Raw genomic sequence first — 24,452 nt, 5'->3', positions numbered from 1 at the left:
TTGAGCATAGCCTGGCTTATTTAGAAAGTGTATGCACAGGCCAAATTCAGAGTGACTCGAGGCCAAGTTAAATACCTGAACACCTGAATGCAATGTACTTGGCCCTTCTAGGTGCATTAGACATCAGGCTCCGTCTATAGTGAACAAAAAGAAGCGTGACTCCGGTACCAATAGAAGATGATTCACACTTCCACTCAAGAGCTTTTAAAACAAAGGAAAATAAAATCTTTATTGAACCTCAGACGAGTATGAAGTGAGCCAAGCAGCTTTGCAGAAAATTAAGATATTAAAAGTGTTTCTTGCACCCAGCTGGTAGTTTTATGATGATGTCTATTGGCGTGCATCTGCACCAGTTAAAAATAATTCTGAAGTAGCAAAGTTCTTGGCCCTGCTTGACGCTTTTGTTTTTTCCTTTTCAATAAGGCTTTACTAAGAAGAAGGAGAAGGTTTTCTCTTATTATGATTTATGATGACTTGCCCTTTATCAGAGTACTTCTTTAAGGTTGAAGTCTTTGTAATAGCACAGCTGATGGAGGAGTTTGGGCACGAAGAAGTTATCAATATTAAAAATATCCTTTCATGACAGCAGCACCTTTGTTAAAGAAACTTTCATTATTTGCTAAAAATGGTCAGAGCCTATACTCCTCCACGCGTCTGTTCTGTTGCCAGGCTGCCTTTATTGAGGATTTTTTTTCTTTCTTGAACGTTAGCTTCTGTGATGAACAAAATGAGAATGGATATGTCGTAATGAAAAATAGATACCTGAAGTCAGGTCCAGAAAGATAAATGGGGCATGGGGTGTGGAAGATGTAGTTCACATTCAGTTAAAGTCACTTACTGCTGTAAAATATCTCCTCTTCAACTCCAGCTCTGCCTTTTGAGTTACCTTGCCCCAGCAATGACTGAAGCCTGCCTGAGCGGCAGAGTTGGGGCAGTAAGAGATCTCAGAATGGATCATTACTGCTTAAGTAAGCATAAAACATCCATGTATTTTCCCACAGTTCTGCTATGGGAAAATAAAAACTGTCTGTTTCTCCCTATTTACTGTGGTGGGTTAGCGGTAATCACCGTTTATGAAGTCACTCATAAGAAAGTAATAGCCTGAGTAGTGCTTTGGGATTAAAGCACATCTTTAAATGATACTATAAGGAATCATTTATGTAATGCAACACTGATCTGTAGCCCTGAGATGGGTTTACATCCCATGATTGACCAAACATTGCTGGTTTTATTGCCCGTGATGATATGTAGTGTTCTCGTATTTTTCTTTCTGTGTAAAAGTAGCTTTTGCGGCTTGTGATATTTAGCGTTGGTGAAATGCGCAGGGCAGATGGTGACCAGAGCTTTCCAGCGGCCTGGCCCAAGTGATGTTCACACCAGTTCCAGATCAATAGTGGGTTTTGTTCATGCCAAGTGACTGCTTTTGCTAAAGGGGGAAGGGAGCTGCGAGGCAATGAAGGTTAAGAGCTGGGTAGGTGAGTAACTGGAAAATAGCCAATTGCTGGTTTTCTTTTTAATGAACACACAGGACCAAATTCACTGTCAGTATTACGTCAAGTACTTGCATCAGAAATCACGGTGACAGTTTATTTGCATCCCGGGAATGCAGGGAACCAAGTCATATAACCTAGGGCCCTCTTGAATAAATGCGGTACAAGATGAATTAAAAAATAGTAAAATGATTCCTTAGCCAGTTTATATGATGGTAATTGTGAAAACATCAGCATACAGGCTCGATTTTGTAGAACAACCTTCTCAAAACATATACAGGGAGTAGAGTAGTCTGCATTGGATCTTATTGTGGCGATGTTGGATGCGTTGAAACTTTTGTAGAAGGAAGATTTGGACCAGGTTTTGAAATATTTCACAAACGTGCTTCAGTGTTAACATCAACAGGCAGATACAAACACTCCTCCTCTCCCCTTAAACGCTCTTCCGTGCTGTTTTGTCAAGAGATGTGATCATGTTTCAGTTTTGCATATGAAGTGACTCTTGGAAATGGAGCAGTCAGACTGGAGAGCTGTGACTCTTACACTGCCAAGCAGTGCCCTAAACACTTGACGTCTCTTCCCAGTGTCTCATTATGAAAACCACAGCCTCTAGGAGTGTGTGAGCAAGTGCTCCGCGTTACTAACACGTGGCTTCTAGGCAGCTTATACTTGCATTTGACCCAGGGGTTTGTGGGTTTTTTCTAAAAATCTTATTCACCCTTGCAGATTTGAAACAGCTTCCCAGATGGCCTTCTGAATACTTGGTAAAAGCCATTAATTTGGAGCAAGGATGGCAATTATGCTCATAAGAGAGTAAAAGAGACTTTTGCTGCTTTGGCTTATTGGATGACTGAGCTAATTCGTTATTTGTATAGGAATCTTAGTTTTTTTACTGCTGGATGGTCATCCATTCAGGACTGTAAATCTAATTAATTTGAATACACAAGATTTGCAAGAGTGTGTTTCTGTTTTGGTTTAAAGATAAGAAATAATTAGCTAGTGAAAACTTTACTGCTTTGTAACTAACTTTATGGCAGTTCTGCAGTTAAAACTATAGGCAGTGTATTAAGTCCAAGAAGAGAATATGGTGATTAAAAATGAATTGCTTACTACTTGGGCGGTATCAACAGCTTAGCTTGTGTTTGTTAGGAGAGGGCATCTGTCTCCCTGCCTTATTAGATGAGGAGAAGGCAAATATAAACACAAGAAAGAGCCAATCTAGCCCCCTACGTTGCTTCCACTTTGCCAAAAGCCACTGTACTGACTGTTCTAGTGGGCTGCTGCAGCTGCGAATACATCTGCTGCCACTGTGCCGCTCGCCACGGGGGTTGTCCCTGTAGGTTTTCTCTAGAATGGCAATCTGTCAATACAAATATTGACAAGTGCCATCTTACTGCTGTATGTTTTAACCAGATTAGGTTCCCCAAAAGGAATGGCGTATGCCGAGGCGCCAAACAGTAGCTGTACGCTTCGTTTGTACAGATAATAACTGGCAGAGACAGGCTGTTGCAGGGGAAAAAGGAACATCCTGACAGCCTTATATTTATCTGCAGATAAATGGACATGATCGATTCTTGTTTTGTAGTTAGCACCAGATTTATACTGTCTAAAAAAAAAAATTCCTTGTCTTCCATCATTTTATGGAGGATGTTTATTCTGAAATATGCTGGAAGTCATAACGTATCGCCGAAGGGCTCACGTGTAGAGGAATGGCCCCAATGCCAGGATTCGGACGGCGTTGCCAAGACGCAGTGGTAGGATGGAGGGAGAAGTCAATTTGCAGCATGGTTCCAAGAGAAGCCGGTGAACATATGGAAAGGACACGCATTACAAAGGGTACTTCTGAGACTGAAGACCTGGATGGAGCCGAGAAAATCTGTGTTCGGTTCCTCATGTTGGTGTGAGCTGCCTGCAAATTTTTTTCTTTGAATGGATTCCTGTATTCTTGGTACCTGGTGTCACAGTGGCTGCGTCCTAGGGCAATGAAAATAGGCATTAATGAGTAAAGTGCACAGCACAAACGCTTCTCTGCTATAGGCATCCTAATGTATGCTGACAGCAGCCAAGGAAGCCAATACTTTGAGTGCTAAAACTGCTTAAGCAGCTCTCCAGTAGAGATTGATTACTGGGGAGAAGGGAGCATGGACAGTGGCACTGCTGTGGCTGTGTCTGCTCCGAGGGCACACACAGCTCTGTTTGTCCTCTGCTTGTAAAGAGCCCAGACTGATGTTAATGGCAGCAGTGTTTGAATCGCCTTGAGTAAAAATTCAGTTCCTATAATACATTTCAATGACTGTAATGGCCCTGTTGGCATTTTATATAAACCTTAGTGAAATTTGGAATGACTGCTTTAAAAGGAATAATCCGCATGCTGTGGATAAGACTGCCCACAAGTTTTGGTTATTTTCTTTTATGGGGCTGATGGAGATGTGGCAAGATTGGACTGGGCAAAGCCTGTAGTTCAGTTTCTGGCTTAATTTATGATGGAGGTGTGATCCCTATGCTGGCAAGTGTCTGGGTATTTTGATGAGGTTCTGGTGACGTTAACTGGGAAAGGGAGATAGGAGAGGAACAGGGAAGATCCGTGGAGCTGAAATTCATTCAGATGATCTATCGGTTACCGAGTCTACTGTTGTTGGTGCCTGGCAGCTTGGAAGTGGGGCTTTTTACAATCCTGATTAACAGAGCTGGCCGCCTTAGTGTGTCAGTAGAGCCTAATGTTGTTTGCTCGGGTCCCATCTGCAGCAAACCACCAAGAATAGCAGTTCAGCTTTTATCAGCATTTTGATGCTAGAAATCTCTGACCGAGATTTTTTTTTTGGGGGGGTCCCTTTTACTTGAAAATTAATGTTAAGAGCATTTTCAAAGAGAACAACAGTGGGACAGTTATAGTTTCTCCTGCTCAGCTTTGATTAAAGCCTGTTCATATTTATTTTTAAGAGAATCACAAGGCATTTGCTTGTCGCTAAATATAAGCAGGATGACTCAAAGAGAATGCTGAGGTCCAGATTTTGAGACATGAATCAGTGAGATGCTCTAAGCACTATTAAATCCCACTTCATATTTTCAAAGTTGCCAACAAATGTAAACAACAAAAATTAAGATAACACGTTGTTTTGGTCTGTATTTTTAGGATGACATATGCTTCTGAGTCTTGGAGAGCACCTCGCAGACGTGCGAGCACTTTAATGCTGCGCTCCATAATGATTCATATATCCGTGACTTTTTTTTTCCCCTAACTTGGACTTCTGCTGTGCTTCTGAAGGAGACTGACTGACGTCATTGCCATGTTAAACTGGGCACTGCACCTTGCTCGACCATCCCTGCGCAGTTTTGAGTCTTTTTAAGGCATTTAGGCATCTAAAGAAGCATGTTGGCATAAGTTGTTTCTTTTGGTGGGGGTTTTTTGTGCTTAAGGTATTTGCTCTCATTTTTACATGTTAAAGGTATTTTTGAAAATCCTGAAGAACATTTGTTTCCACATTAAAGCAGGTAGGCACCTTCAGAAAGCTTGTCCACAGAAAACCTGCTACTTATTACAGCAGTAAGAAAGATTTAAAAAGAAAAAAACAAAAACCCAGAAAACCCCAACAAAACCACATCAGTCTAGCTTCTAGGGTAAATGAGTGCAATAATGTCTCATAGATCAGTTCTAAGAGTGTTCATTCTAAATCTGAATTTTAAGCCATGTTTCTTCCAAGGACTTCATTCTTTTTGCTGAGGCTATGATCTTGTAGCTTTTAGTCCACCTTCAGTTGTATTTCCAAACGTCCCTTCCCATACTGTGAATATTTTAAGTCCAGATTAAACGAGGGACTATCAGTGCAAGCATCCAACTTCACATACAAATCTATTTCTCCTTTTGGAGCTGATGAAAGACTATTTGACTGTGCCTGAAATGCAGCTGCTTAAGCTTTAAAATGTTATCATTTCTGTCTGTGATTGTGTGGTCACAAAAATATTGATGCAGTTGACCACAAGTGCTAAACTGAGAGAAAATCAGGTACGTAGTCGGAGCCTAAGTATCTGGCTGAGTATGTGAGTGAATTCACAAGAATGTATATGTCTGACTCGGGTGTAGCCTTTTAAAATTGAACACATTTGTTAAATGTTGATGCATATGTAACTTTTAAGGAAAGAAAATACGTGTTGACTTTTTTGTTAGATGTCTTTCTATTTACAGTAGATGTCTTTCTATTTACAGTGCTACTTAATTAAGGTGTAATTTTTCTCCATATTGTTCCCTTACAAGGAAAAAATCCCCTTATGAGGAGGCTGTAGAATATTAGCATGAAGCTTATCCTGTGCAGAAGGAAGGATTGAAAATATCATTGAAGTAACAAGAATCATTGCTCTATAAGCCTGAATTTCCCATTTATTGCTTATTTACAGAGTCTGATTCTCGCTTGTGTGAAGATGTTTTCCTGTAGCCCTGACAGGCATGAGGTGCCCTCCTGCTCAAAAAGTGGATTTCTTTGATTCTTGATGTGTTGGGTTCCTGCTTTTCCAATATTGGGAATAAGACATTTGATATCAAATTTCAGATGGGAATGGAGGAAATCCGTTCATATCACATATGAAAACGTGCATCAACTCTGGGTTTGGAGTTGGAAATCCTAATCAGCTAGAGTGCATTCTCAGGTCTGATAAATCTTAGCAGACCTTTTAATCAATATAGCTTAGAGTTTGTGCCAGAGCACATAGCCAGCTGTAATATATATGACTTTCGGTAAAGTTACAGAATTCCTGCACATGTTTGTTTAGGATAAGTATCTCTCTAAGATGTTATATTGTTGCTTTATGGGAGAGATTTAAGCTGACTCTTAGCTTAAATTACTGGGGTTTTTTGCTCCCAATTTAGAGCTTTTTCAGGTGTCACAATCCTGGGGTAATATTATAAACGGGAAGCAGGCCTTTTGAATGGTTGTGCTAATTTTTATAGGTGTGCATGCATGTGTAGATATACTTGTGCTCCATTATGCACCATTTCTCACTTTTCAAGTGCCACTTCTAGTCATGTGCATGATGTTCTCGAGTGCTGGACTGAATATCACTGAATATCGCTTATGGGCAGGAGCGAAAGGCCAGCGATGTCACTTTGTAGCTCGGTTCAGTAAGCTTTGGGCTGTGCTTAACAGAGTTTTTCTGTATTTGCAGCCCTGATGTTTTTGGCAATCCGCTTGTTCCCGTGGCTGCTTACATGTAAGAACAGATTTACCACCTCCAGGTACCTTGGAACCGACTCTGGAGTAGCTGGCTGGGTTGGTCTCTATTTACAGGGTTTTGTGCTGGAGATGAGAGCACAAATTGGCACCCACTGCCCGTGGCTGTGACAACAGCCTTTCCATGGAAGACGTGTAGCAGGAGCAGACTAACTCGGGCTGCTCGCCATCTCCCTCTGTGCATACACAGCCCCTGTTCCAGTAGGTCGTATATGGCATTTGGTTTTCTTGCTAGCTCCATATGGGAATGATTCTTGGGGAAGCAAAGGTTAGTCTAGCCGAAGTGGTTTCTGCTGTAGAGAGACGCTGTATTGCCTATGTTGTGTGTCTTGAGGTGCTATGGAGGTGATTGGTGTAGCTCCTACTCAACAACTTTGTCTTGGGCTACAATAAGAGTCATACCCTGCACTTGAAAGCAGGATGGAGTGGGGGAAAAACTATTTTCATTTCTCTCGACTGTACGTTTATAAGATGTTAAACTTGAAAAGCTCTCCCCCTGCCAGGATTCCTCTAAAGAAAATAGATAACCTTGGCATGCTACTGTAATCGTCAGTCGCTGTTTCCCTCAGCACGGGTAGGACAAGTGTTGCTTGTACCCTGAAGGCAGACAGCAGTGCTAAATTCTATCTAACTGTGACTGTTGCTTTATTACCATGAGGACGCAGGACTGAGCAGACACTGCAGAGGAAGATATTTCAAACTCCTCTTATACCTTCAGTTTGGGAAATTACATTTTGCCATGTAGTTTTTAATCTGTCGGTATAGACCATACAGAATGACAAGTGAGCATGATTTAATTTTATGATAGCACTGCATTAGATGACCACTTTATGTTGCTGTAAAAGAGGGATTTGAAGTGGCCGTGTGCTTTGCTCTTCCTTCCACATTTGAGATTCTTGTTTCTCGAAGTCTGACAATAAAATCTTAAGAATGTTAAGAACAGCTTTACTGGTGTCTCCTGGGGCCTGCTTACCCATGTGGAGTCGTATTTGGCAAAATAGGTATCACATAGGCACTGAGTGTTTTGCATCATTTTATAGGCACTTGTCAAAATGTTTTATAATGGAGATCAAGCCCGATCCCTTATTTCACAGATGGGAAAAACCAGGTCCGGGGAGTATAAGCAATAAGCAGATGGCCAGGATCCAAATCCCGGTTTGGTTATCTGTCCATGCTTGCAAGTATGAGATTGCGTTGCTCAGTAGAGCGTGAAAAAGAGCTACTGGATGTCGCACATCCACGTGCCGCAGCCAAGAACTGCTCACGAGCACTAGCCAGGCTCCCGAAGGCTCAGGAGTGGTGGTCGAGTCCCAGCCCCACACGAACACAAGGTGCGTGGCTCCTGGTCCTGGAGCTAAGGGCATTAGTGTGGGCACCTCAGCCTAGGGCACAGTTGTGCTGAATAGATGCGATCTAGCTCCAGAGAGCAGAAATAACAGCGGCTAACTGCTGTATCGGGCTGATCGTCCTCTTCACCCGGTTAGCAGTAACTTCACACAAGGGAACGGGATGAGGTGGTGGCCAGGTCTTGGTTGTTACTCGTAAGGTTACACATCTTGCACTTGCCATAAGCAGCTGGGTCCCGATTGTCTTAGTCTCTGTTATTCTTTTATTTATACTGCTACAAATTCAGCGTAAGTAGGCAGTGATAGTTTCTTACATCAGCATTGGAGCTGTGCAAGAGATAACAGAATCGGAATTGTATTGGGCACATACATATGAAGAAAAAAACAAACCAAAAAACCTCAGTTTTGTTTCTGATCCTTGAGTACAAAGTAGAAGAATATATATTCTTCTATAAATCAAGAGTAATGCAGTTGGTGTCACTGAATTTTTGTCTTGATAAAATCAAGATAGGGAAGAACTAATACTACTGTACATGATCCTGGTAAAACCTTGTTCAAAAAATTGTTTACAATTCCAGTCGCTCATATTCAAAGAAGATAAACTGAAACAGATGCCGAGCAGAGGTTTTAGGGTGATCGAGGAAATGATTAACAAGAGGCGGTTAGAATACTCATGCTTCATTAGCTTATCAGAGAAAACTGTGATAATGCATCATGAGGGTATACACCAGCAAAGAGGAAGAATGTGCAAAAATCAAGGCTCAGGTTGAAATGATCATAAGTGGCCAAATCTGGACCTGAGAAGAAGTTTCCTTCTCATTAGAACAAGCTCTGGATTTGTTTCAGTTTCCTAACAGGAAATGTGCGGGTAAAAATACTCTTGTTTTGAGGATGGCGGTCTATTAAACTTAATAAAAAAAAAAAAAAACCACGCCCCAAGGACAAACGCAAGAACATTAGGATTCTAATCTTATCATGGTGTTATCTATTTTAATTAATGAGCAAATTGCTGTAGTCTTTTCCAAGTCTCTGACACTAGAACAGTTTTATACCCTCTGAGAATCTGATCCTGAACTTTCAGAGGTAAATTAATCCATTTTATCTGCTGCATCATCATGGGAAGAGATCTATGTTCATGTGCAAGGGAAAAGAGGAGGGAAGTAGAGTTAAAACAAGTACCGTTCCCCAGTGCCCCAGCCAATAGAAAATCCTGCAACTGCAGAAGGACACAAACACTGGGCTTCTGTTTCAGGCACTCAGTGAGGAAATTTAAAGCAATGACAAATACCTAGCAGTTCTGTGTAATCATCATGCTATCTATTCTATTGAACCATGGAAATGAAATAAAATCCAAGGTGAGCATCCACTTAAGAGTTCCTAAAGGGTTTCTTGAGACCATGCCAAATTCAATATGTCTTCAGTTACCTTAAAGTTCATGCAGAGAAAACACACTCTGCTGCCAAAATTTATTAGAATGGGCTGTTATTGGAGCTCTGAGGACAATTGCTTAGAAGGCGCTCGTTTCATCGTTCTGTGTCTTAATTATTGAAGTGATGGAAGTCAACAAGGCTAATCTGATTTGTGGGAGTAATTGAGGTCAGTGTGCAGGGAAGAGGGAGAGAAAGGGAAGGAGGCTTGCCATTTAATACAAACTAAATTATAACGTTCACTTTGATAAGCAGAGAGGAACCTAGCAACAAGTTGAGCAAATTTTCCTCTAAAAATTGACAGGGCTTTGAAGATTTAAAAAAAGGGGGGAGTGGGGCAAAACCCGCAGATTTTGTAATACTCTGTAACACTTGATAGGAGACTAGGCAGATAGGAAAAAACTTACCACTGCACAAAACAATCTATTCCACTTTTTCACATGTGCCATAATTAAAGGAATCTTAATAAATTACTTCTAACAATTATAGAGAACACAAAAGAAAAAAAAAATCTCAAACCTACTAGGAGTTGCAGTGATGGGAGTCCTGGTGAGAGATTTAGGTGCAGGCTGTTTTACTTGCCCTCTAATCCCCTTACCCACGTTGCGGGTATCACAAAGTTGTTCACTGATTTTTAACTGAACTATAAAATAAAACAGGCACGACTAATACACCTGAATTTCTTATTCGGTTAGGCTTCCAGTTTTAAGATACATGATGGTCTTAAGTCAGCACACACTTTGTGGTGAAGGCTAAATGCTTCCCTTCTTTTTATTTTATTTTTCTCTCCCGGATTAAGTGATGGGCTTTCCAGCACAGATGTGTCCTATTTTAAGATTAGTCTATTCCTGCCCACTCCATCCCACTCACATGAACCGCATTTAATTCTTCTGCAACTTTGCATCTTAATTATTGAATCTAATTCTTTTTAGATAACACTGTGTTCTCATTTACCAGCAGAAGAAGCTGATGATTTGAAAAAACAGGAAGCAAGAGAACACAATTATTCCTAAGAATTTTCTTATTTTTTGGCATTACAAATGAGGATTGGACATCTCCAGCCTAGCTGATGTTTTCATCACTTTCCAAAATCAGAACGACTTTGGATTATTTAATTGTGAATTGAGAGCTATTTCCAGTTTAATAGTAGTAGCTCTAATACAAAGACATTAAAGGAATGGATGGTAAAAGAGTAATAATAATAATAAATATAATGAATGACAGCTTGGGGCCCCCAAATATTGCATTCCCATTAAAAAAATCCCTGTTTGCTGATGCATATCAGATCCACGTGCTTAGTCAGCACGTGGGATGAGCAAAACATTCTCCCAAATAGTTCATATGTACCTGTGCAGAAAAAATCCACGTCCTAGAAGCTTATTAGTATGTGTTCACATTGTAAATAGTGCTGGTAAGGTGCTAATTGGGATAATACCTTAACATCTCGGTGCAGTTACAGTTTTCAAAATTGCCTCTGACAGGGCAATTACATTTTTCTATTCTATTGACATAGGGAAGACAATCTGCACTGTGTTGAGCCCTAGCCATGTTTGAAGCAGGCTGTTTTTCCCTCAGGTAGATAGAAATATCTCGTAGAAAGATCTCTATTGCTGAGTGTGAAGGGGAAACATCAATTTTCTTCTTTTTCTAGGTTGTTTTTTTTTAAACCCATGAGACATGCTTTAAGAACTGCTTATTTGTAAAGGAAGAGGAGTTTCCTTTAAAACAAAGCAAATTAAAAGCTGCTTTTAATGATGGTTTGCTTAATCCATAGTTTGGGAATAGCAGCCTCTGAACACTTTCCTCCTTGTTCGTGGCTCCTTGTGTTGTAACCTGTGCTGGAAGAACAAAGGCTGGGCAAAAAGTTTTCCTGGCTTAAGGAGCAAGAGTGGTTGGTTATGGTGAAGTGGCACACGGCAGGAAAGGGAACCGTGCCGCCTCCTGGGAAGGAGCTGTGTGATGGCTTGTTAGGCAAGAGGCTTTTAGAGAGATGCAGGACACTTCAGTCCCAATGCTTCATTCAGTTCTGCAGGGACAGACCCAGAAAAAGTGAATTTATTTTTTTTTTGGTTCGTTGCTCCCCCTTCATGGATCCAATGGCGTGATCGCAGCGGCTGTTAGCAGTGTTGGTCGGTTGATGCTATGTTGTTGAGTCTGCATGTAACACTGCTTAAGTCATGCTCCTCAGCAGTGATCGCAAGAGCTCAAACAAAGCCAGGCTTTAAATATCTGCAGATACCAGGAAGGTTTTGGATTCTGCATAGTTTTCGGATTGCAAGTTGTTCTTTTCCCAGTGAGTTGATCTAAATAGCTACGTATCTAAGAAGGAATTAAATTGATTAGCTAAACCTTGTAGCTAAGCCTTCCCAGATGACAAAGGGCTGCAGCGTTAAAGAAATCCCGTTACAGACTGGACAGTTAAGGTGGAAGAATAGGTATTAAGCTTGCACTATGTTCAGTACTTGCCTGAGCAACTAACTGCAAGTTAATGAAGGCAGTACGATCAAAATGTCTCGGCTATTCTGCCTCTCCCACCGGTATGAGTGTGTCATATCCTTCCTCAGCTTTCTGGAAAGCTGATCTGTTTTTACAGCTCTGTACTTCATTGAGGTTTAGAAATTAAATTAAATAGCTTTATGTTGAAATTCTTACTGCTTTTGGTCAGTTTTACTGTCAGGTTTTTAATGGACCTCTTGGTAAGCTTAGTGCCTGTGTTTTTGTACTGCTCCTCTGAAAATGCACTCCCTTCGGTGCCGGGTTGACTAGCGAAAATGCTCGTGCATACTTGATCATACCACTGCTAAAATATGTTTGAATTTCTGTTTTACTTTGAATGTAAATGTGAACTTGATAAGCTAACAAGGACACTTCTGTTCATATAGAATTCATGAATGCCTGTTAAAAACTGCTATAAAAGGACACTTCTTGTCTTCAGCTAAATTGACAACCACTCTTTCAATATATACTACTTGTGCTTGAAAAATCAAGATGTATGATGGTCTCTTTTTCAGCCAAGAAGGAAGATTGCTTTTTAATGTCTGTATGAGTGGAAATCTATGCTATTTGCCATGATGTTTTCTTTCAAGAGGTACTGCTTTGTTTTGGTATGTAACTATTGCTTTTCCCTTTGCTTGTCTGTCTTAAAACACAAATTCCAGTGGGTACACACGTCTGTGATTAACCTCCCTTCCTTCCACTGTCAGTCAGAGCCTTCTCAGTAAGAGGTTTGTTTAGAGTTTAAAAATTATGATGCTGAGAAGTAGCCCAAAGAAGAAATTTGATGGTAATATGTTGCAGTGAGTGGGATTCTTCTTTTTCTTTTGCTTTTTTCCTTATGAATAAAGTTGGGCTTTTGTATACCTGATTGCAACATGCAGCAAATCAAGAAGTTGATTCAGCCGGGCAAAATGAGGCTAAAGGAAAAAGGGGTAGGGAGGAAATAATCTGCTTTTCATCAGCAGATTTTTTCTTTTCTTCAATAACAGGCTATTCCGCGTAGTACCACTTAATGTCTAAGCAGATGCACGTTGACTGGAAATGATCAGATATTTTCTGCTGGACCAGATTGTGCAAATGGCTATCCTGCCCTTGGATAGTTATGACTGCACACACCGAGACAGTTGTCCCAGAACTGTGCTCCTTGCAGGCATCACGCAAACTGGCTTTAATCAGCTTTGAATGAAGCCAGCCAGCTTCGCTCACAAAACCATGCTCAGTTATTAAGCTGACTTGACTGATTTTGCTTAAGGCAGATTAAGGAGCACAACCTGCCCTACCTGTAGATCTTTGAAGAAGGTAACTCCCAGCCCAAGGGTTACGCTGCAAGGCAACAACGTGTTTACCCAACTGGCCGTTTACAGAACGGATGTTTTTCCATCGCCTTAGTAGCAGAAGTATTGAGATCAGTAGAAAGATTGATTTAGAAAGAATTTATTATATCATTAGCCCTTCTTTTTCAGTACTGGCATGAAAAAAAGCACATCTTGGACCCTCATGACAATCAAGTATGTAGAGATTAACCTGAAAATCAGGATAGGCTAATTTCATGTGTCTTAAATTCCCCATCCTCTAGTTCATACTGCTATTTCGTGCCGCTGTAAGACTGTCTTAAAAGTACAACATTCTCACACTTCAGGTACTGGGACATCAAGAAAAATATTGCTTAGAAATACAAAAAGAGTGATGACAGGACAAGCGATGGCCAAACTCCTAGTAAGCTTTGACAGACGAGCTCTGAAGAACCTTGCTCGAATGATTTGAAATGTTTCAGGGTCAGCTTTGTACCCCCCTACCTTGCTGAGCAGACAAGAGCCCCAGCAGAGAACGGTGTTAGCATGACAGGTATGCGTGTCTGTTCACTGACCTTCCCAGCACAAGGCTGGACATCTTTGTTTAAACTGCTGAAAAGAGGTATGAGGGAAGAAGAATGATGGCAGACAAATCAAAAATTTAAGTGGCATCCTGATGTCAGGATAAATTTCTAAAGTGTTTCAGCTTCCCAGGAGAGTGTATATTGAGATTCAGAGATCCAGTATTAGGATCTAGGTTTCTTTTGCACTTGTGTAGGTTGAATTGACACTCCTGGCATGGATTGCGTTTTCTTCAAATGCATCTCCTTCAAAAGTAGATTGAATTTCTTCCAGTGGCATATTGAAGTTGATGGGAATAATTCCATCTCTTAAGCTGTTCCACATAAATAGGAAAATGTTCTCTATAGGTTTAAATCAGAAACCTGGAGTTAGACAATCAGACTGGAGGTCTGTCATAAGAACATCTGCCTACCTGAACCTTGGGGCATTGTACCAGTTCAGAGAAAACCTGTCCTCCTTCAATATCCCCAATGAAGTTGCAAAAGAATGCTCTGAGCAAACACAATTTGGCAAGGCTCGTCTTACCTAGGTCATGTGTGTGAGGAAGGATATTCAAAAGGAAATCTTGAAAGGCACTCTGAATTGCCTAGATATTAGAGAGTATAACTGAAAAATATTTGTGTCCCTGGATTTAAAAAAAAAAAATGTGTTGTAATACCTACGTACCACAGGATGGAGTTACAGACTTAACTTTAGATTTTGTTGCCTTTTAGCCAAACTATTAATGTTTGTTGTAATGTGGGGTTTTTTAATATGCTGTACTTGCAACAGATGTGTACAACTGTATTGGAGAAGATTCTTCCCAATTGCAAAGGGTAGAACAAGGTTATACCTAGCACAAATCCTGCCTACATTGGATATTGAGGGTACAGGTTGTACATGGTGCTTGTGTCATTATGTTATTTAATCTGCTATGATTCAGGATCCAAGAAAGATACAGTTTTTCAGAAGTCGGGAGGACTTTGTTAGCAGAGTTGTGTTCAGCATACTGCTCCATCTGGGAGAATACACTGAGAAAAAGAGTCTCTGGGGGTCACGGACCTGATGGCAGTGTTTGGGGTGGTGCAGCAACAGCATCCCATGGGCAGCGCAACGGTACTAAAATCATGGGCTGGAGGCAATGATGAGCTGGAGTCTGGAGCAGCAATAGAAAATCTTCCAGGAAGGATTGCTGCTAGGAGTGAAAAGAAAGCATAAAGGCATCTTCTGGCTTTTTTGGAGTGTTTTTGTTTGCTTGTTTGTTTTGGTTTTCCTGCTGAAGGAAGAGGCTGTGCTCTAAAAGCAGGCGCTCTTGAAATTCTGTCTCAGAAAGGAGACCTGATGCAATGATGCTGAAATATAGTGGGTCCTGGAGCTGGTACTGCAAAACAGCTAGTAACTCCTGCTACTATGATTGCGAGAGGCATTCCCAGAGGTTTCGTTTCCAGGCAGCCAAGCTAACCTTTAGCAAAATTAGTATTCTTCAGCTTCTCTGTCTGTAGAAAGGTGATAGGATTTAATTACATACTAAAAAGAATTATGAAACTGAATCTACTTGTGTTTGCAAAACACTTGGAAACCTTCAGGTTGTAGAATTGGCAGTATTAATAATTATCTACATCATCCTTGCAGTTCTCTGCCTATCAATCAAGATACAGGAGCGTTTTCTCTTTGAAACTTCAGAGATGTCCTTTGTCATTAGCAGAGCTGCTTCAAAAGAGGTGGTTGCCCATTTGCGAAAGTCTGGAAAACTGCCTTCGTGTGGAATGATGTAAACCATCTTGCTTCTCATCTCTCAATTACTTCACAAACATAATTGAAATTTTGCATTTGCCAAAAAGCTCATCTTCAATTTTAAGCACTTTTAAATCTAAAATTATAATTCAGGTTTTAGTAAATGCACTTAATTAAAAGCTAATAAAAACCTTGTTTAGTGTTTTACAATTTTTGAAAGGTTTTTTTAATCACCAAAGATTAGCTCGAAAATATGCCTGTGTGTATTTGTGAAACAGGTTAATTCTGAAGGCAAAAGGTTGTTACGGCATTCAAGCTTTGCTTTCTCCTCTTGAGATGTCTTTTTCTTTCCCATTCAGTATATTAATAAAATATTAAGCAAAGTCTTGAATGCTATGCCTTATGCTAGAGAGTTAACATGGAAACCTTGATTTTGTAAGCCTCTGGACTTCTGTATCCTCATAAAATAATTAAATACAGGGAGTATTCATTACTTGGAACTGTTTTTCCTTGGTCTCTTGCCTTGTCAAGTTTCATAAAGCGAGGCAAAGTCACATTGGGTCAATACCTGGATGAGAAATCTGAAAGAAAAGGAATTGGCATTAGTGAGTCACCAGTGAGTGCTTCTCTCTGACTCAGTGCCTTGCAGCATGGAAGTAACTGAATTATCATCCTTTGGATGACACGTAAGACTAAGGTCTTTGAGAAGTGATCCAATCTGTGAGGATCTTGTAATGAAAAGAGAAACACAAAGCTCTAACAACTTAAATACTAGATGTTATACTGTTTTTGTCTAATTCATAATATTCTAAGTGTTCTTTTCAAATGATTCTCTATTTCTATCAGTTCTCACCAGGAGAAATCTCAATTCAATAGCAATAATGTAATGTCCGAAGCAATTTTCTTCTACAGATTTTTTTTCTCACGTCATCTTGTATTAACCACATGTCACTTTAATATTAATTCTGTCTGTGTGTGGACCTCAGATCATTTTCAACTATCGGCTCCTGTATATTGGGGTAGGAGCTTAAAAACCCCTTTAATATATTATTGTACATGTATGGACTTAATAGCATAATCACTCCCTGAATTAGGAAAATGTCTATATGTTCAGTTTCAAGAGGATATTCCTTAAAATTAAGGTATTGCACACTTCAGCTTATAAATGGCCGGGTGGGTACCCTGCCCTACGTGGAGATAAGGACTTGATCTCTTCCTGTAATTGGGGCATATCTATATTAGAGCTTTAGGTTTGACCTGATGTGGTTTTTTGGAAAGAAATTGCTTTGGGTTTTTTTGCCTCTCCTATTTGCCATTCTTTGATGCAGATTGCAAGGTTTGGGAGCTGGATTCCTTTAGGAAAACATTGTTGTGGATTGCCGTTCTCATTCCTTCCTGTGTTTTTTCTCTTGAGACTTAACATGTTTGTTGGCGGTGACACAAGTGACCGGTAGTATGTTGTGTTGTGGTTGTTTACCTGCAGGTGGCTGGGGAAAAGCAGCAATCTTCAACTGACTTATACTCCCAAACAGCAGCTGGGTATTATTACCCGTATGGGCTTGACTGCAAACTACCAAGGATCTGAAAAACAAATTTAATTGTGGGGATTTGAAAGAAACAGTGATTTTGCGTTCAGTCTCGCAGTAGAGCTGGGTTCCTCTCCTGGTCCAATGCTCCATCAGCTGGACTTTCTCATAAAATTCCGTTCTGGCTTCTCCTGCTAGTTCCTGAGCTGCTCCCAGAATAAGCAAACGACAGCTCCTTATTTGCAAGGGCTCGATTTGCTTTAGGGACACTTTCCAAGCCATGTGTTCTTTTTTTCACAATGTTGTCAGCTTGTCTGTTCCCACCTGCTACACTGTCCACCACGCTTCTGGAACGACTGTAAGAATAGTATTGGCATTTTAGCTAGCTTTCAAAATTACTTTTGGCCAAGAAACATTTTCACAGCATTATTGTCATCCAGGGACTTTAAATTGACAGTACTCCTGCACTGAAAGGAATGTCATGGAAAAAATGACGGAATTATTCTGGTGTGAAGTTGGTACAAATGAGAGCAAAACCTCTCCGTAAGTAACGTGATTACACGGATATTAGTGTTAGAATATTGCTTCTAAGCCACACATACCTAAAGATATCCAAAACTTTAAATAATGTTGAAAGATACTTCGAGAAAAATCAATGACTTCCTTTGGCTGCCTCAGGTAATGCGAATGTAACACACAGTTATTGTGGTGGTGTGAAGCCTCTTGGCATCCAAACTGTGAATTTCTTAACTTCTGCGGGTCCCAAGTAGATAGCAAAACAGGAATTTAGCACTAGAGTGTGTTATGGTCAGGACGTAGCTTAACGCCGAGTATTCAAAATAGCTTAATAGATCTGAGCAATCAATCACAACGATATGTAAGACATCACCCAAGCACCCCCCCTTTAGTGTGTGCACAGCATGAAACTATTTGACAGTCAGGTGTTGGATATTTGCAGCCCCGGGGAGGATGAGATTTTAAGTATTCACAGGTTTCAAGGCAGGAGAAAGCAGTTATGGTCGCTTACTCGGAGCTTGCTATATACACACAGTCCATTGAATCTTGCCCAGCAATCTGTGTGCTGAGCCTGTAACTTGCTTGTTATAGATGGTGGCTGTTACAAATATATCCAGTCTTTCTTCAAAGTCTGAGAACAATGGCAAATTCACTCTATCCCTGGATAAGTTGTTTGCCAAGCCAATTTCCCCATGAAAAAAAATTGCCTCACTCTGGTCAGGATTTGTCTAGCTTCATCTAAAGTGCTTCCCCCCCTGCCATTAGTAGGATATCTATTAAAAAACCTCTTTCTTCCATAGGTAATTCTAGATTGTCATATGCTAATAATGGGCTATATCCTCTTCCTGCAGTAGATGACTATAAAGCTGTCAACAATCATTTGTGTTTATAGCAATAGCAATTATACTAGATTTTTTGGACTAAATTTTGAATGTTACATCAGTACTATAGAAGAATAAATTACCCTTTGTCAGAATTATGCCGGCTATATCTTTCATTCATATTTGGGGTTGTGAAGCATTTATAACAGAATTGCATCTGCTCTAGGTATGCAGAAAGATTGCTCTTAGAATGACAGAATAGCTTCTCTGTCCTACTAAAGATTGCTCACACTGATGCAGAGTAGGTGTTCAACTGAATGTCTTTAAAGCAATTAAAAATGTGCTGAGTCTGAGATAAGATGGTGAAGCAGCCTTTCGCACATATGGATAGAATACCACAAGAGATCTATAAGTTTTCTGAGGAGCGGGTGTCTGGCTAAAGTCTGTGCTGTATAAATGGTCCTGATTCTGCCAAAGGCTGGTGCAGGTGGATGCCTTTACCTGTGTATTTGCCTCAATTTACTGCTCTCAGTAGCCCTCCAAACAGAGAGATGTAAAGTCCCCAATTTTATGGCAATTTCTAATTGCCACGCTATTAAGAAACATCAAAGGCTAATTCTTTATATGAAGCCTTTAAAAGACATGCTGGTTTTGGACAGTAATGAGAATCTGCTTTATTAATAGTAGTTTTGCAGCCTGGTCTGTTGATGTTGGCCTGAGAAGTATTCCAAAGACAAAATGAGAAATTGCAAAATCTAGTTTTTGTTGATCAGTGTTAAATTAGATTCAAGATAATCAAAGCATGTGATCAGAAATAACATGTGCTTAGGTTCAAGCAGGTTTCAAAGAAACTTACACACATGCTTGCCTTAAATGGTATACCTAAAAGCTATTTCTAAAAGGGCCATTTTCCTGAGTCGGCTAGAATACAGAACTGAAAAATCTCTTCGAAGCAGAGACTCTTAATAACGGAGAAGAAACAACACCCAATAAAATGAATGTAGTGATATTTCCAGGAACCCTTCCATAATGTGTGTCTGTTCTATAGAGTGAATATACAAAGGAAATGTATAGCTGTGGCATGACACAATAATGCGGTCATATATCGCTTGGGCTGGAGTGGAAGAAAGTGGACTAGCAAGATACAAAGAAATAGGAGGATTTGGTGTTAAAAGCAGGATGGTGATTTTTTTTTTTTTTCTTTGTTGAAGCTGTACCATAACACTCAGTTTGTATTAACCATTTGCCTGAATAACTCAAAGAAAGTGATAAAACTTCTATCGCTGGATTTACTTAAAATTAGGCTGGAAAAAAAGCTTTCGGTTTAACCTCGTGAGCAATATTTTTGTGCTAGGACATGGCAAGTAAAGCTGAATATGCATCTGAATTATGTCGAAATGATTGAAGTGAGAGGAAATTTCTGTGTGGCGGTTGATTAGAAAAAACTCTTCAGGACATGTTCTCAACTAAAGCATATCTGGAGAGGTTTATGTACGGCTGCACGGGAGACAGGGTGACAAGTATCCTTTTCTTGTTCTTAGTGCCTAATCATGCCACAAGTAAAACCTGATATTATATTTTCATTCAGTGAAATATTCCGTGTTTGTATATTTTGTCTTTGTCTTCCATTACAGAGTGGCTTCTGTTGTCCTACCATGACAGAACTACATAAATAGCACTGAAAAGAAGTGGTTTATGATCCATACAGCAAACGTTAAAACCCACTAAATTTCTCAAGCTTCCCAGTGCAAATTTTGTGTACTTCAGTGTGCAGAAGGACGAAGGGAGTGTAATAGAGAACAATTGCCTCCCCAAAGAAAGAGCTGAACCTCACCAGCTGAACAGGTGCTTGGTTGAGTTTGACAGCAGTTGTGTTAGATCCCCCAATGAAAACGAAATAAAATCTGTGCTTTGAGTCAAATTCTCAACTGGTGCAATTTGGTGTAGTCAAGTCCCAAGTCAGTTGAAACTGCATTGACTCGAGTTAAGGATCTGGCTCTCCATCAGCAGATGGAGAATTGGAAACGCATCCACTTCTGTTGTGTGCCTGTGTCTTACAATCCAGCTTAATACTGAAAAACCAGGGAAAGTGGATAGATAGGATACAAAAACCAACATGGCTTTATTAACAGCTAGCAGTTTCTTTGTATCATTTCAATTATGCTCCCCCGTAATGAGTTCAATATACTTTTGTAATGTTACTATAAAGCTGCCTATGGGATGACAAGAATATATGGCACGATGTTACAGTCCTTTCATAACATTCCAGAGTAATTAGGACATAAAATTGAACTGAAACTTTAAAACACATTTCAATTCTGTTCTATATATATATTACTCTTTAGCGGGCAAGGACAGTAATTTAATATTGACTTCTGGCTGCAAGATTACCATATAATCTAAATGCTAATAACAATTAAAGCACAGTGTGGTGATTAAAGTGTCTCTTGGAATATTGAAAATACAGGTAAAAAATGGTGTAAGGATGTGAAGCAAAGCTGGAATTTAAGAATCTGTTTGGAAGGTCTGTGCTGAGAAAAATAGGCTGGGCTGAAGACAAGTTTTCTGTGCAGTCTGTGTACTTCTTTCATGCCAAGCCCTGAAACACATAGTTTTGTTTGATATACTTTTATTCCAGGCTGTATCACATGGAAACCAGACCTCTGAAGCCCAACTCTGTACTTTTTTTTTTTTCCCTTCCCCCTTTTCTTATAAGCAATAGTTTGTCTCGAGAGGTTAAAGTAGTGGCTTCCCTCACAAATTGAGAGGAATATTTTCTTTTGAAAGTTACTTCTTAGTAATGAAATGCACGCTTCAGAGTTTTCTAGGAGGCGAAGAACTATGAAAGGCAGCTAAAACAAGAAAGAAATGAAATGCATAAACCTTTTAAAAATATAGAGCCATATGTGAAAATGCGTGAGATTTATTAAACAAGATGCATGCCATGATAAATGTGCAGCACAAAAGGTCTCTCGGCTCAGCTGTTAGTTCTTCCAAAACCGTGTTTGTGTTTAGCTTTGCTTGTAGCTTCGAGCAGTAGTACTTGTTCCCCTAACGTGCTAAATTTAATGGATTTTTAGTGGGTTTGTTCACAGTAGCATAATGGATCTGGAATATAAGAGTTGGAGCGAGCAGGATCTAGATTCTGGGTTGGTACCTGCCCTGCACTGCTGGCTGCCGGAGTTACAGCAGCAGGGGAGGGTTTGGAGGACCTTGGTGACATGGCTGGTGCCAGGGGATCCAGGATCTGTCCTGAGGTCTTCAGTTAATCTGATTGTCTCTGCCTACGTAATAAGATACCGGGGAAAACTGCCTATGTGGCTTCTGAGGTCATATTGCCCTGTCCACCACAGCACCAAACCTTCAGAAACCCTTTGAAGATGTTCCTTGATGTGCTTGTGTAGAAGGCAGGTTCAAAAGCCTCTGCAAATTTCTTTGTTTTGCAGTCAACAGGTTCATTTCAGCTTCTGAATTCATTCTCTTAGGAGAACTGAATTTCTTCTTTTTTTTCAGTGATAAAAAAGCTTTGCAAGATTCTTGGTTTTTTTCTCGGTCTCTAAATTTCTCCATCTGCTTTCACAGATGTAGAATGACCTAGCAGTGCATGAAACAGTTGTCATAAGCCGTGCGGCGGCTGTCCAGGGATCTTTCCCCAGCCAGTGGCTTCTTGTGTTTTTTTCAGCCTGGTTTAATCTTCTACATTGTGGAACTCAAAGGCTGACAGACTTATTTTGTTGCTCTTTTTCTACTGTTTCCTTTGTATTTTTGGGGAGGAAAGGAGCAAAACAAGGCTATAAAAATATACCAGTTACCAACTCTTCCAAGAAGCTGTTGCAGCAGTTTCCCCCAAGCAGTGCTCCTCTGCTGAGGGCTGAATTGCATGCCCTGAGCTGCAAATACGCAGGTGGCAGCGTCTGCTGTCACTCTGCAGTACACCCGTTCGTGCAATTAGCCCTTTAGCAATGGGGCCCTCAACACTTGGTCAGTTTTAAAGAACAGGGACCTGCATTGCTAGTGTATAAAGTCAACTATACCTTCCGTGCGATGTTTTATATCGGAGAAAGCATTTTAAAGAAACATGATGGGGAAGTGTTATGTTCCACAATAAAAAAATATAACGAATTGCTTGACTTTCTGTTCCCCTTTGTGCTCAGAGAAAGGCAGACGGAAGAGAAGTAGTTGAAATGGTTTTGGTTTACATTTTTCGCTTCCTTTGCTGCTCAAATGTCTTTGAAATGTCGGGATTTATATAGATAGAGGTGTCCTGTTTTTCTCTTTCTCTCTTCCATTCCTCTTTTTCCAATCCCATATTTCGGGATTCCCATAGTGGATCCAGATTAGCACAAGAAATCAAAACATCACTGCTTCTAGGGGATTTGCCTTTTGCAGGGATCTAGTTAAAAGGCCCTGGCGCTGGATAAGCAAATAGTGCCTGTTGAGCACAAGCTGCTTGATGCTTTGATGGGAGCCAAGCTGTTCAGTAGCTTGTTGTGAGGAGCAGCTTCTCCGCTATGGAGACTAGTCCACTTTTCTGTGTGACTTCTGGTTACAAAGGCAAGCTACAGGTGGTAGATCTTAACTAGTGTATGGGAGGAGATACTGAAAATATTTCTTGAATTGGTGCTGAGGGTGTTGCTATGATGGGGATTGCAGGGAAGTGGAACAGTTAAAAAAAAAATAATACGAAGTCCTCACTTATTCTTGTATAAAAGTTCATTGGTGATAGAGCCTGAGTGGCTACTGTTCATCTCTAACCAAAATGTTTAAGCCTGCCTCTTCCCTTTGGCATCTTGAGAAATTCAATTGAGTTTCAATGTAGACCTGCTGCTTTCTTGTGTCTCTGTCAAAAGATAAGATGTGAACGAGAGGAGTTGTGGTCCCAACTCTTAAGGATGTTACTTGCTCAGATCTGTACATTAAGGGCACAATATAACCTGTGATTTGATAAGAAACCATCTCTGAAGATACTTAGTTTGTTTCCTAACTCGCAGAATACTCACAAATAGTGCAGGGAGAGGAGAAAAGAAGTCTCGCCATCGCAGCACTGCATCTCACTTTTTTCTTTTTTTTCCTCCCTCCCCTTCTTTGTGAGGCCATACAATAAGCTGTATGCGTGCCAACAGCTAATGAGAAGCAAAAAGGCATCTCTGCAGGCAAAGAATAACAGAATGAAGTGGATGGGTCATTTTGATTGTTTAGTCTTGCTGTAGCTGATTGAACAGGGACAAAGATCCTTGTGTTGTTGTGACTTGGGAATCAAAGGCATTGAGTTGTCTGTGTGAAATACGGCTTAAAGGGAATAGAGGGGAAAAATAAACTCAACATTGTGGTAACCACTTGAACAAAATGCAAAAAAAAATGGAAAATACTTTTGTGTCTCTTGGTGTGTTTGTGAGCTGGGATTTACAGCGCACATGCATTATTCTTGATGAAAACATTTTGACTGCTTTTTGTCAAAGCCCTTCTGTGCTATAAGTACTTCTCTTCATCATAATGGGTTTTCCTGATAGATATCCCTGCCTGAACCATCTTAACCAAACCAATTCCAAGTTTTATTTCTTTAGAATTTAAGAATGTGTTTTTTATGATAATACTTTTACTGTGGATGTTGAGCAGAACCCAGAGGGTTGAAGCATTTATTATTGTTAATAATACACGTTCAATAGATCTGCTTTCTTCTGGAGATTGCAAAGAACTTGATTAATTCTGCAAATGGAGATTATTTCACCTGATAATGAAATGTCCTCATCTCATGGGCAAGAAGAGGAATAGGATGGGACGTAGTAGTTCAGCAGAAGAAATACAGAATAGTTTATGTAGCTGTAGTACAACAGGAGAATCGGACTGAGGGAACGGAGCCCCAGCCTCCTTCCCCTGTGATCTCAAAAACATTGGATCTTTGTTCAGACTGGCAAGGAAAAGCGTAATGGCTCTTCATTGTCCTTTTGCTCAAGGCTGAAAGGAAGCACTTGAGCTGGGAGTAAGGAGGGCTAGTGAGCTCAAGTAAACCCCAGTCTCCTG

The sequence above is a fragment of the Gavia stellata genome, chromosome 31 (genome assembly GCF_030936135.1).
Source record: "Gavia stellata isolate bGavSte3 chromosome 31, bGavSte3.hap2, whole genome shotgun sequence".
NCBI lineage: Eukaryota > Metazoa > Chordata > Aves > Gaviiformes > Gaviidae > Gavia > Gavia stellata.
This window is presented reverse-complemented; position numbering follows the sequence as displayed.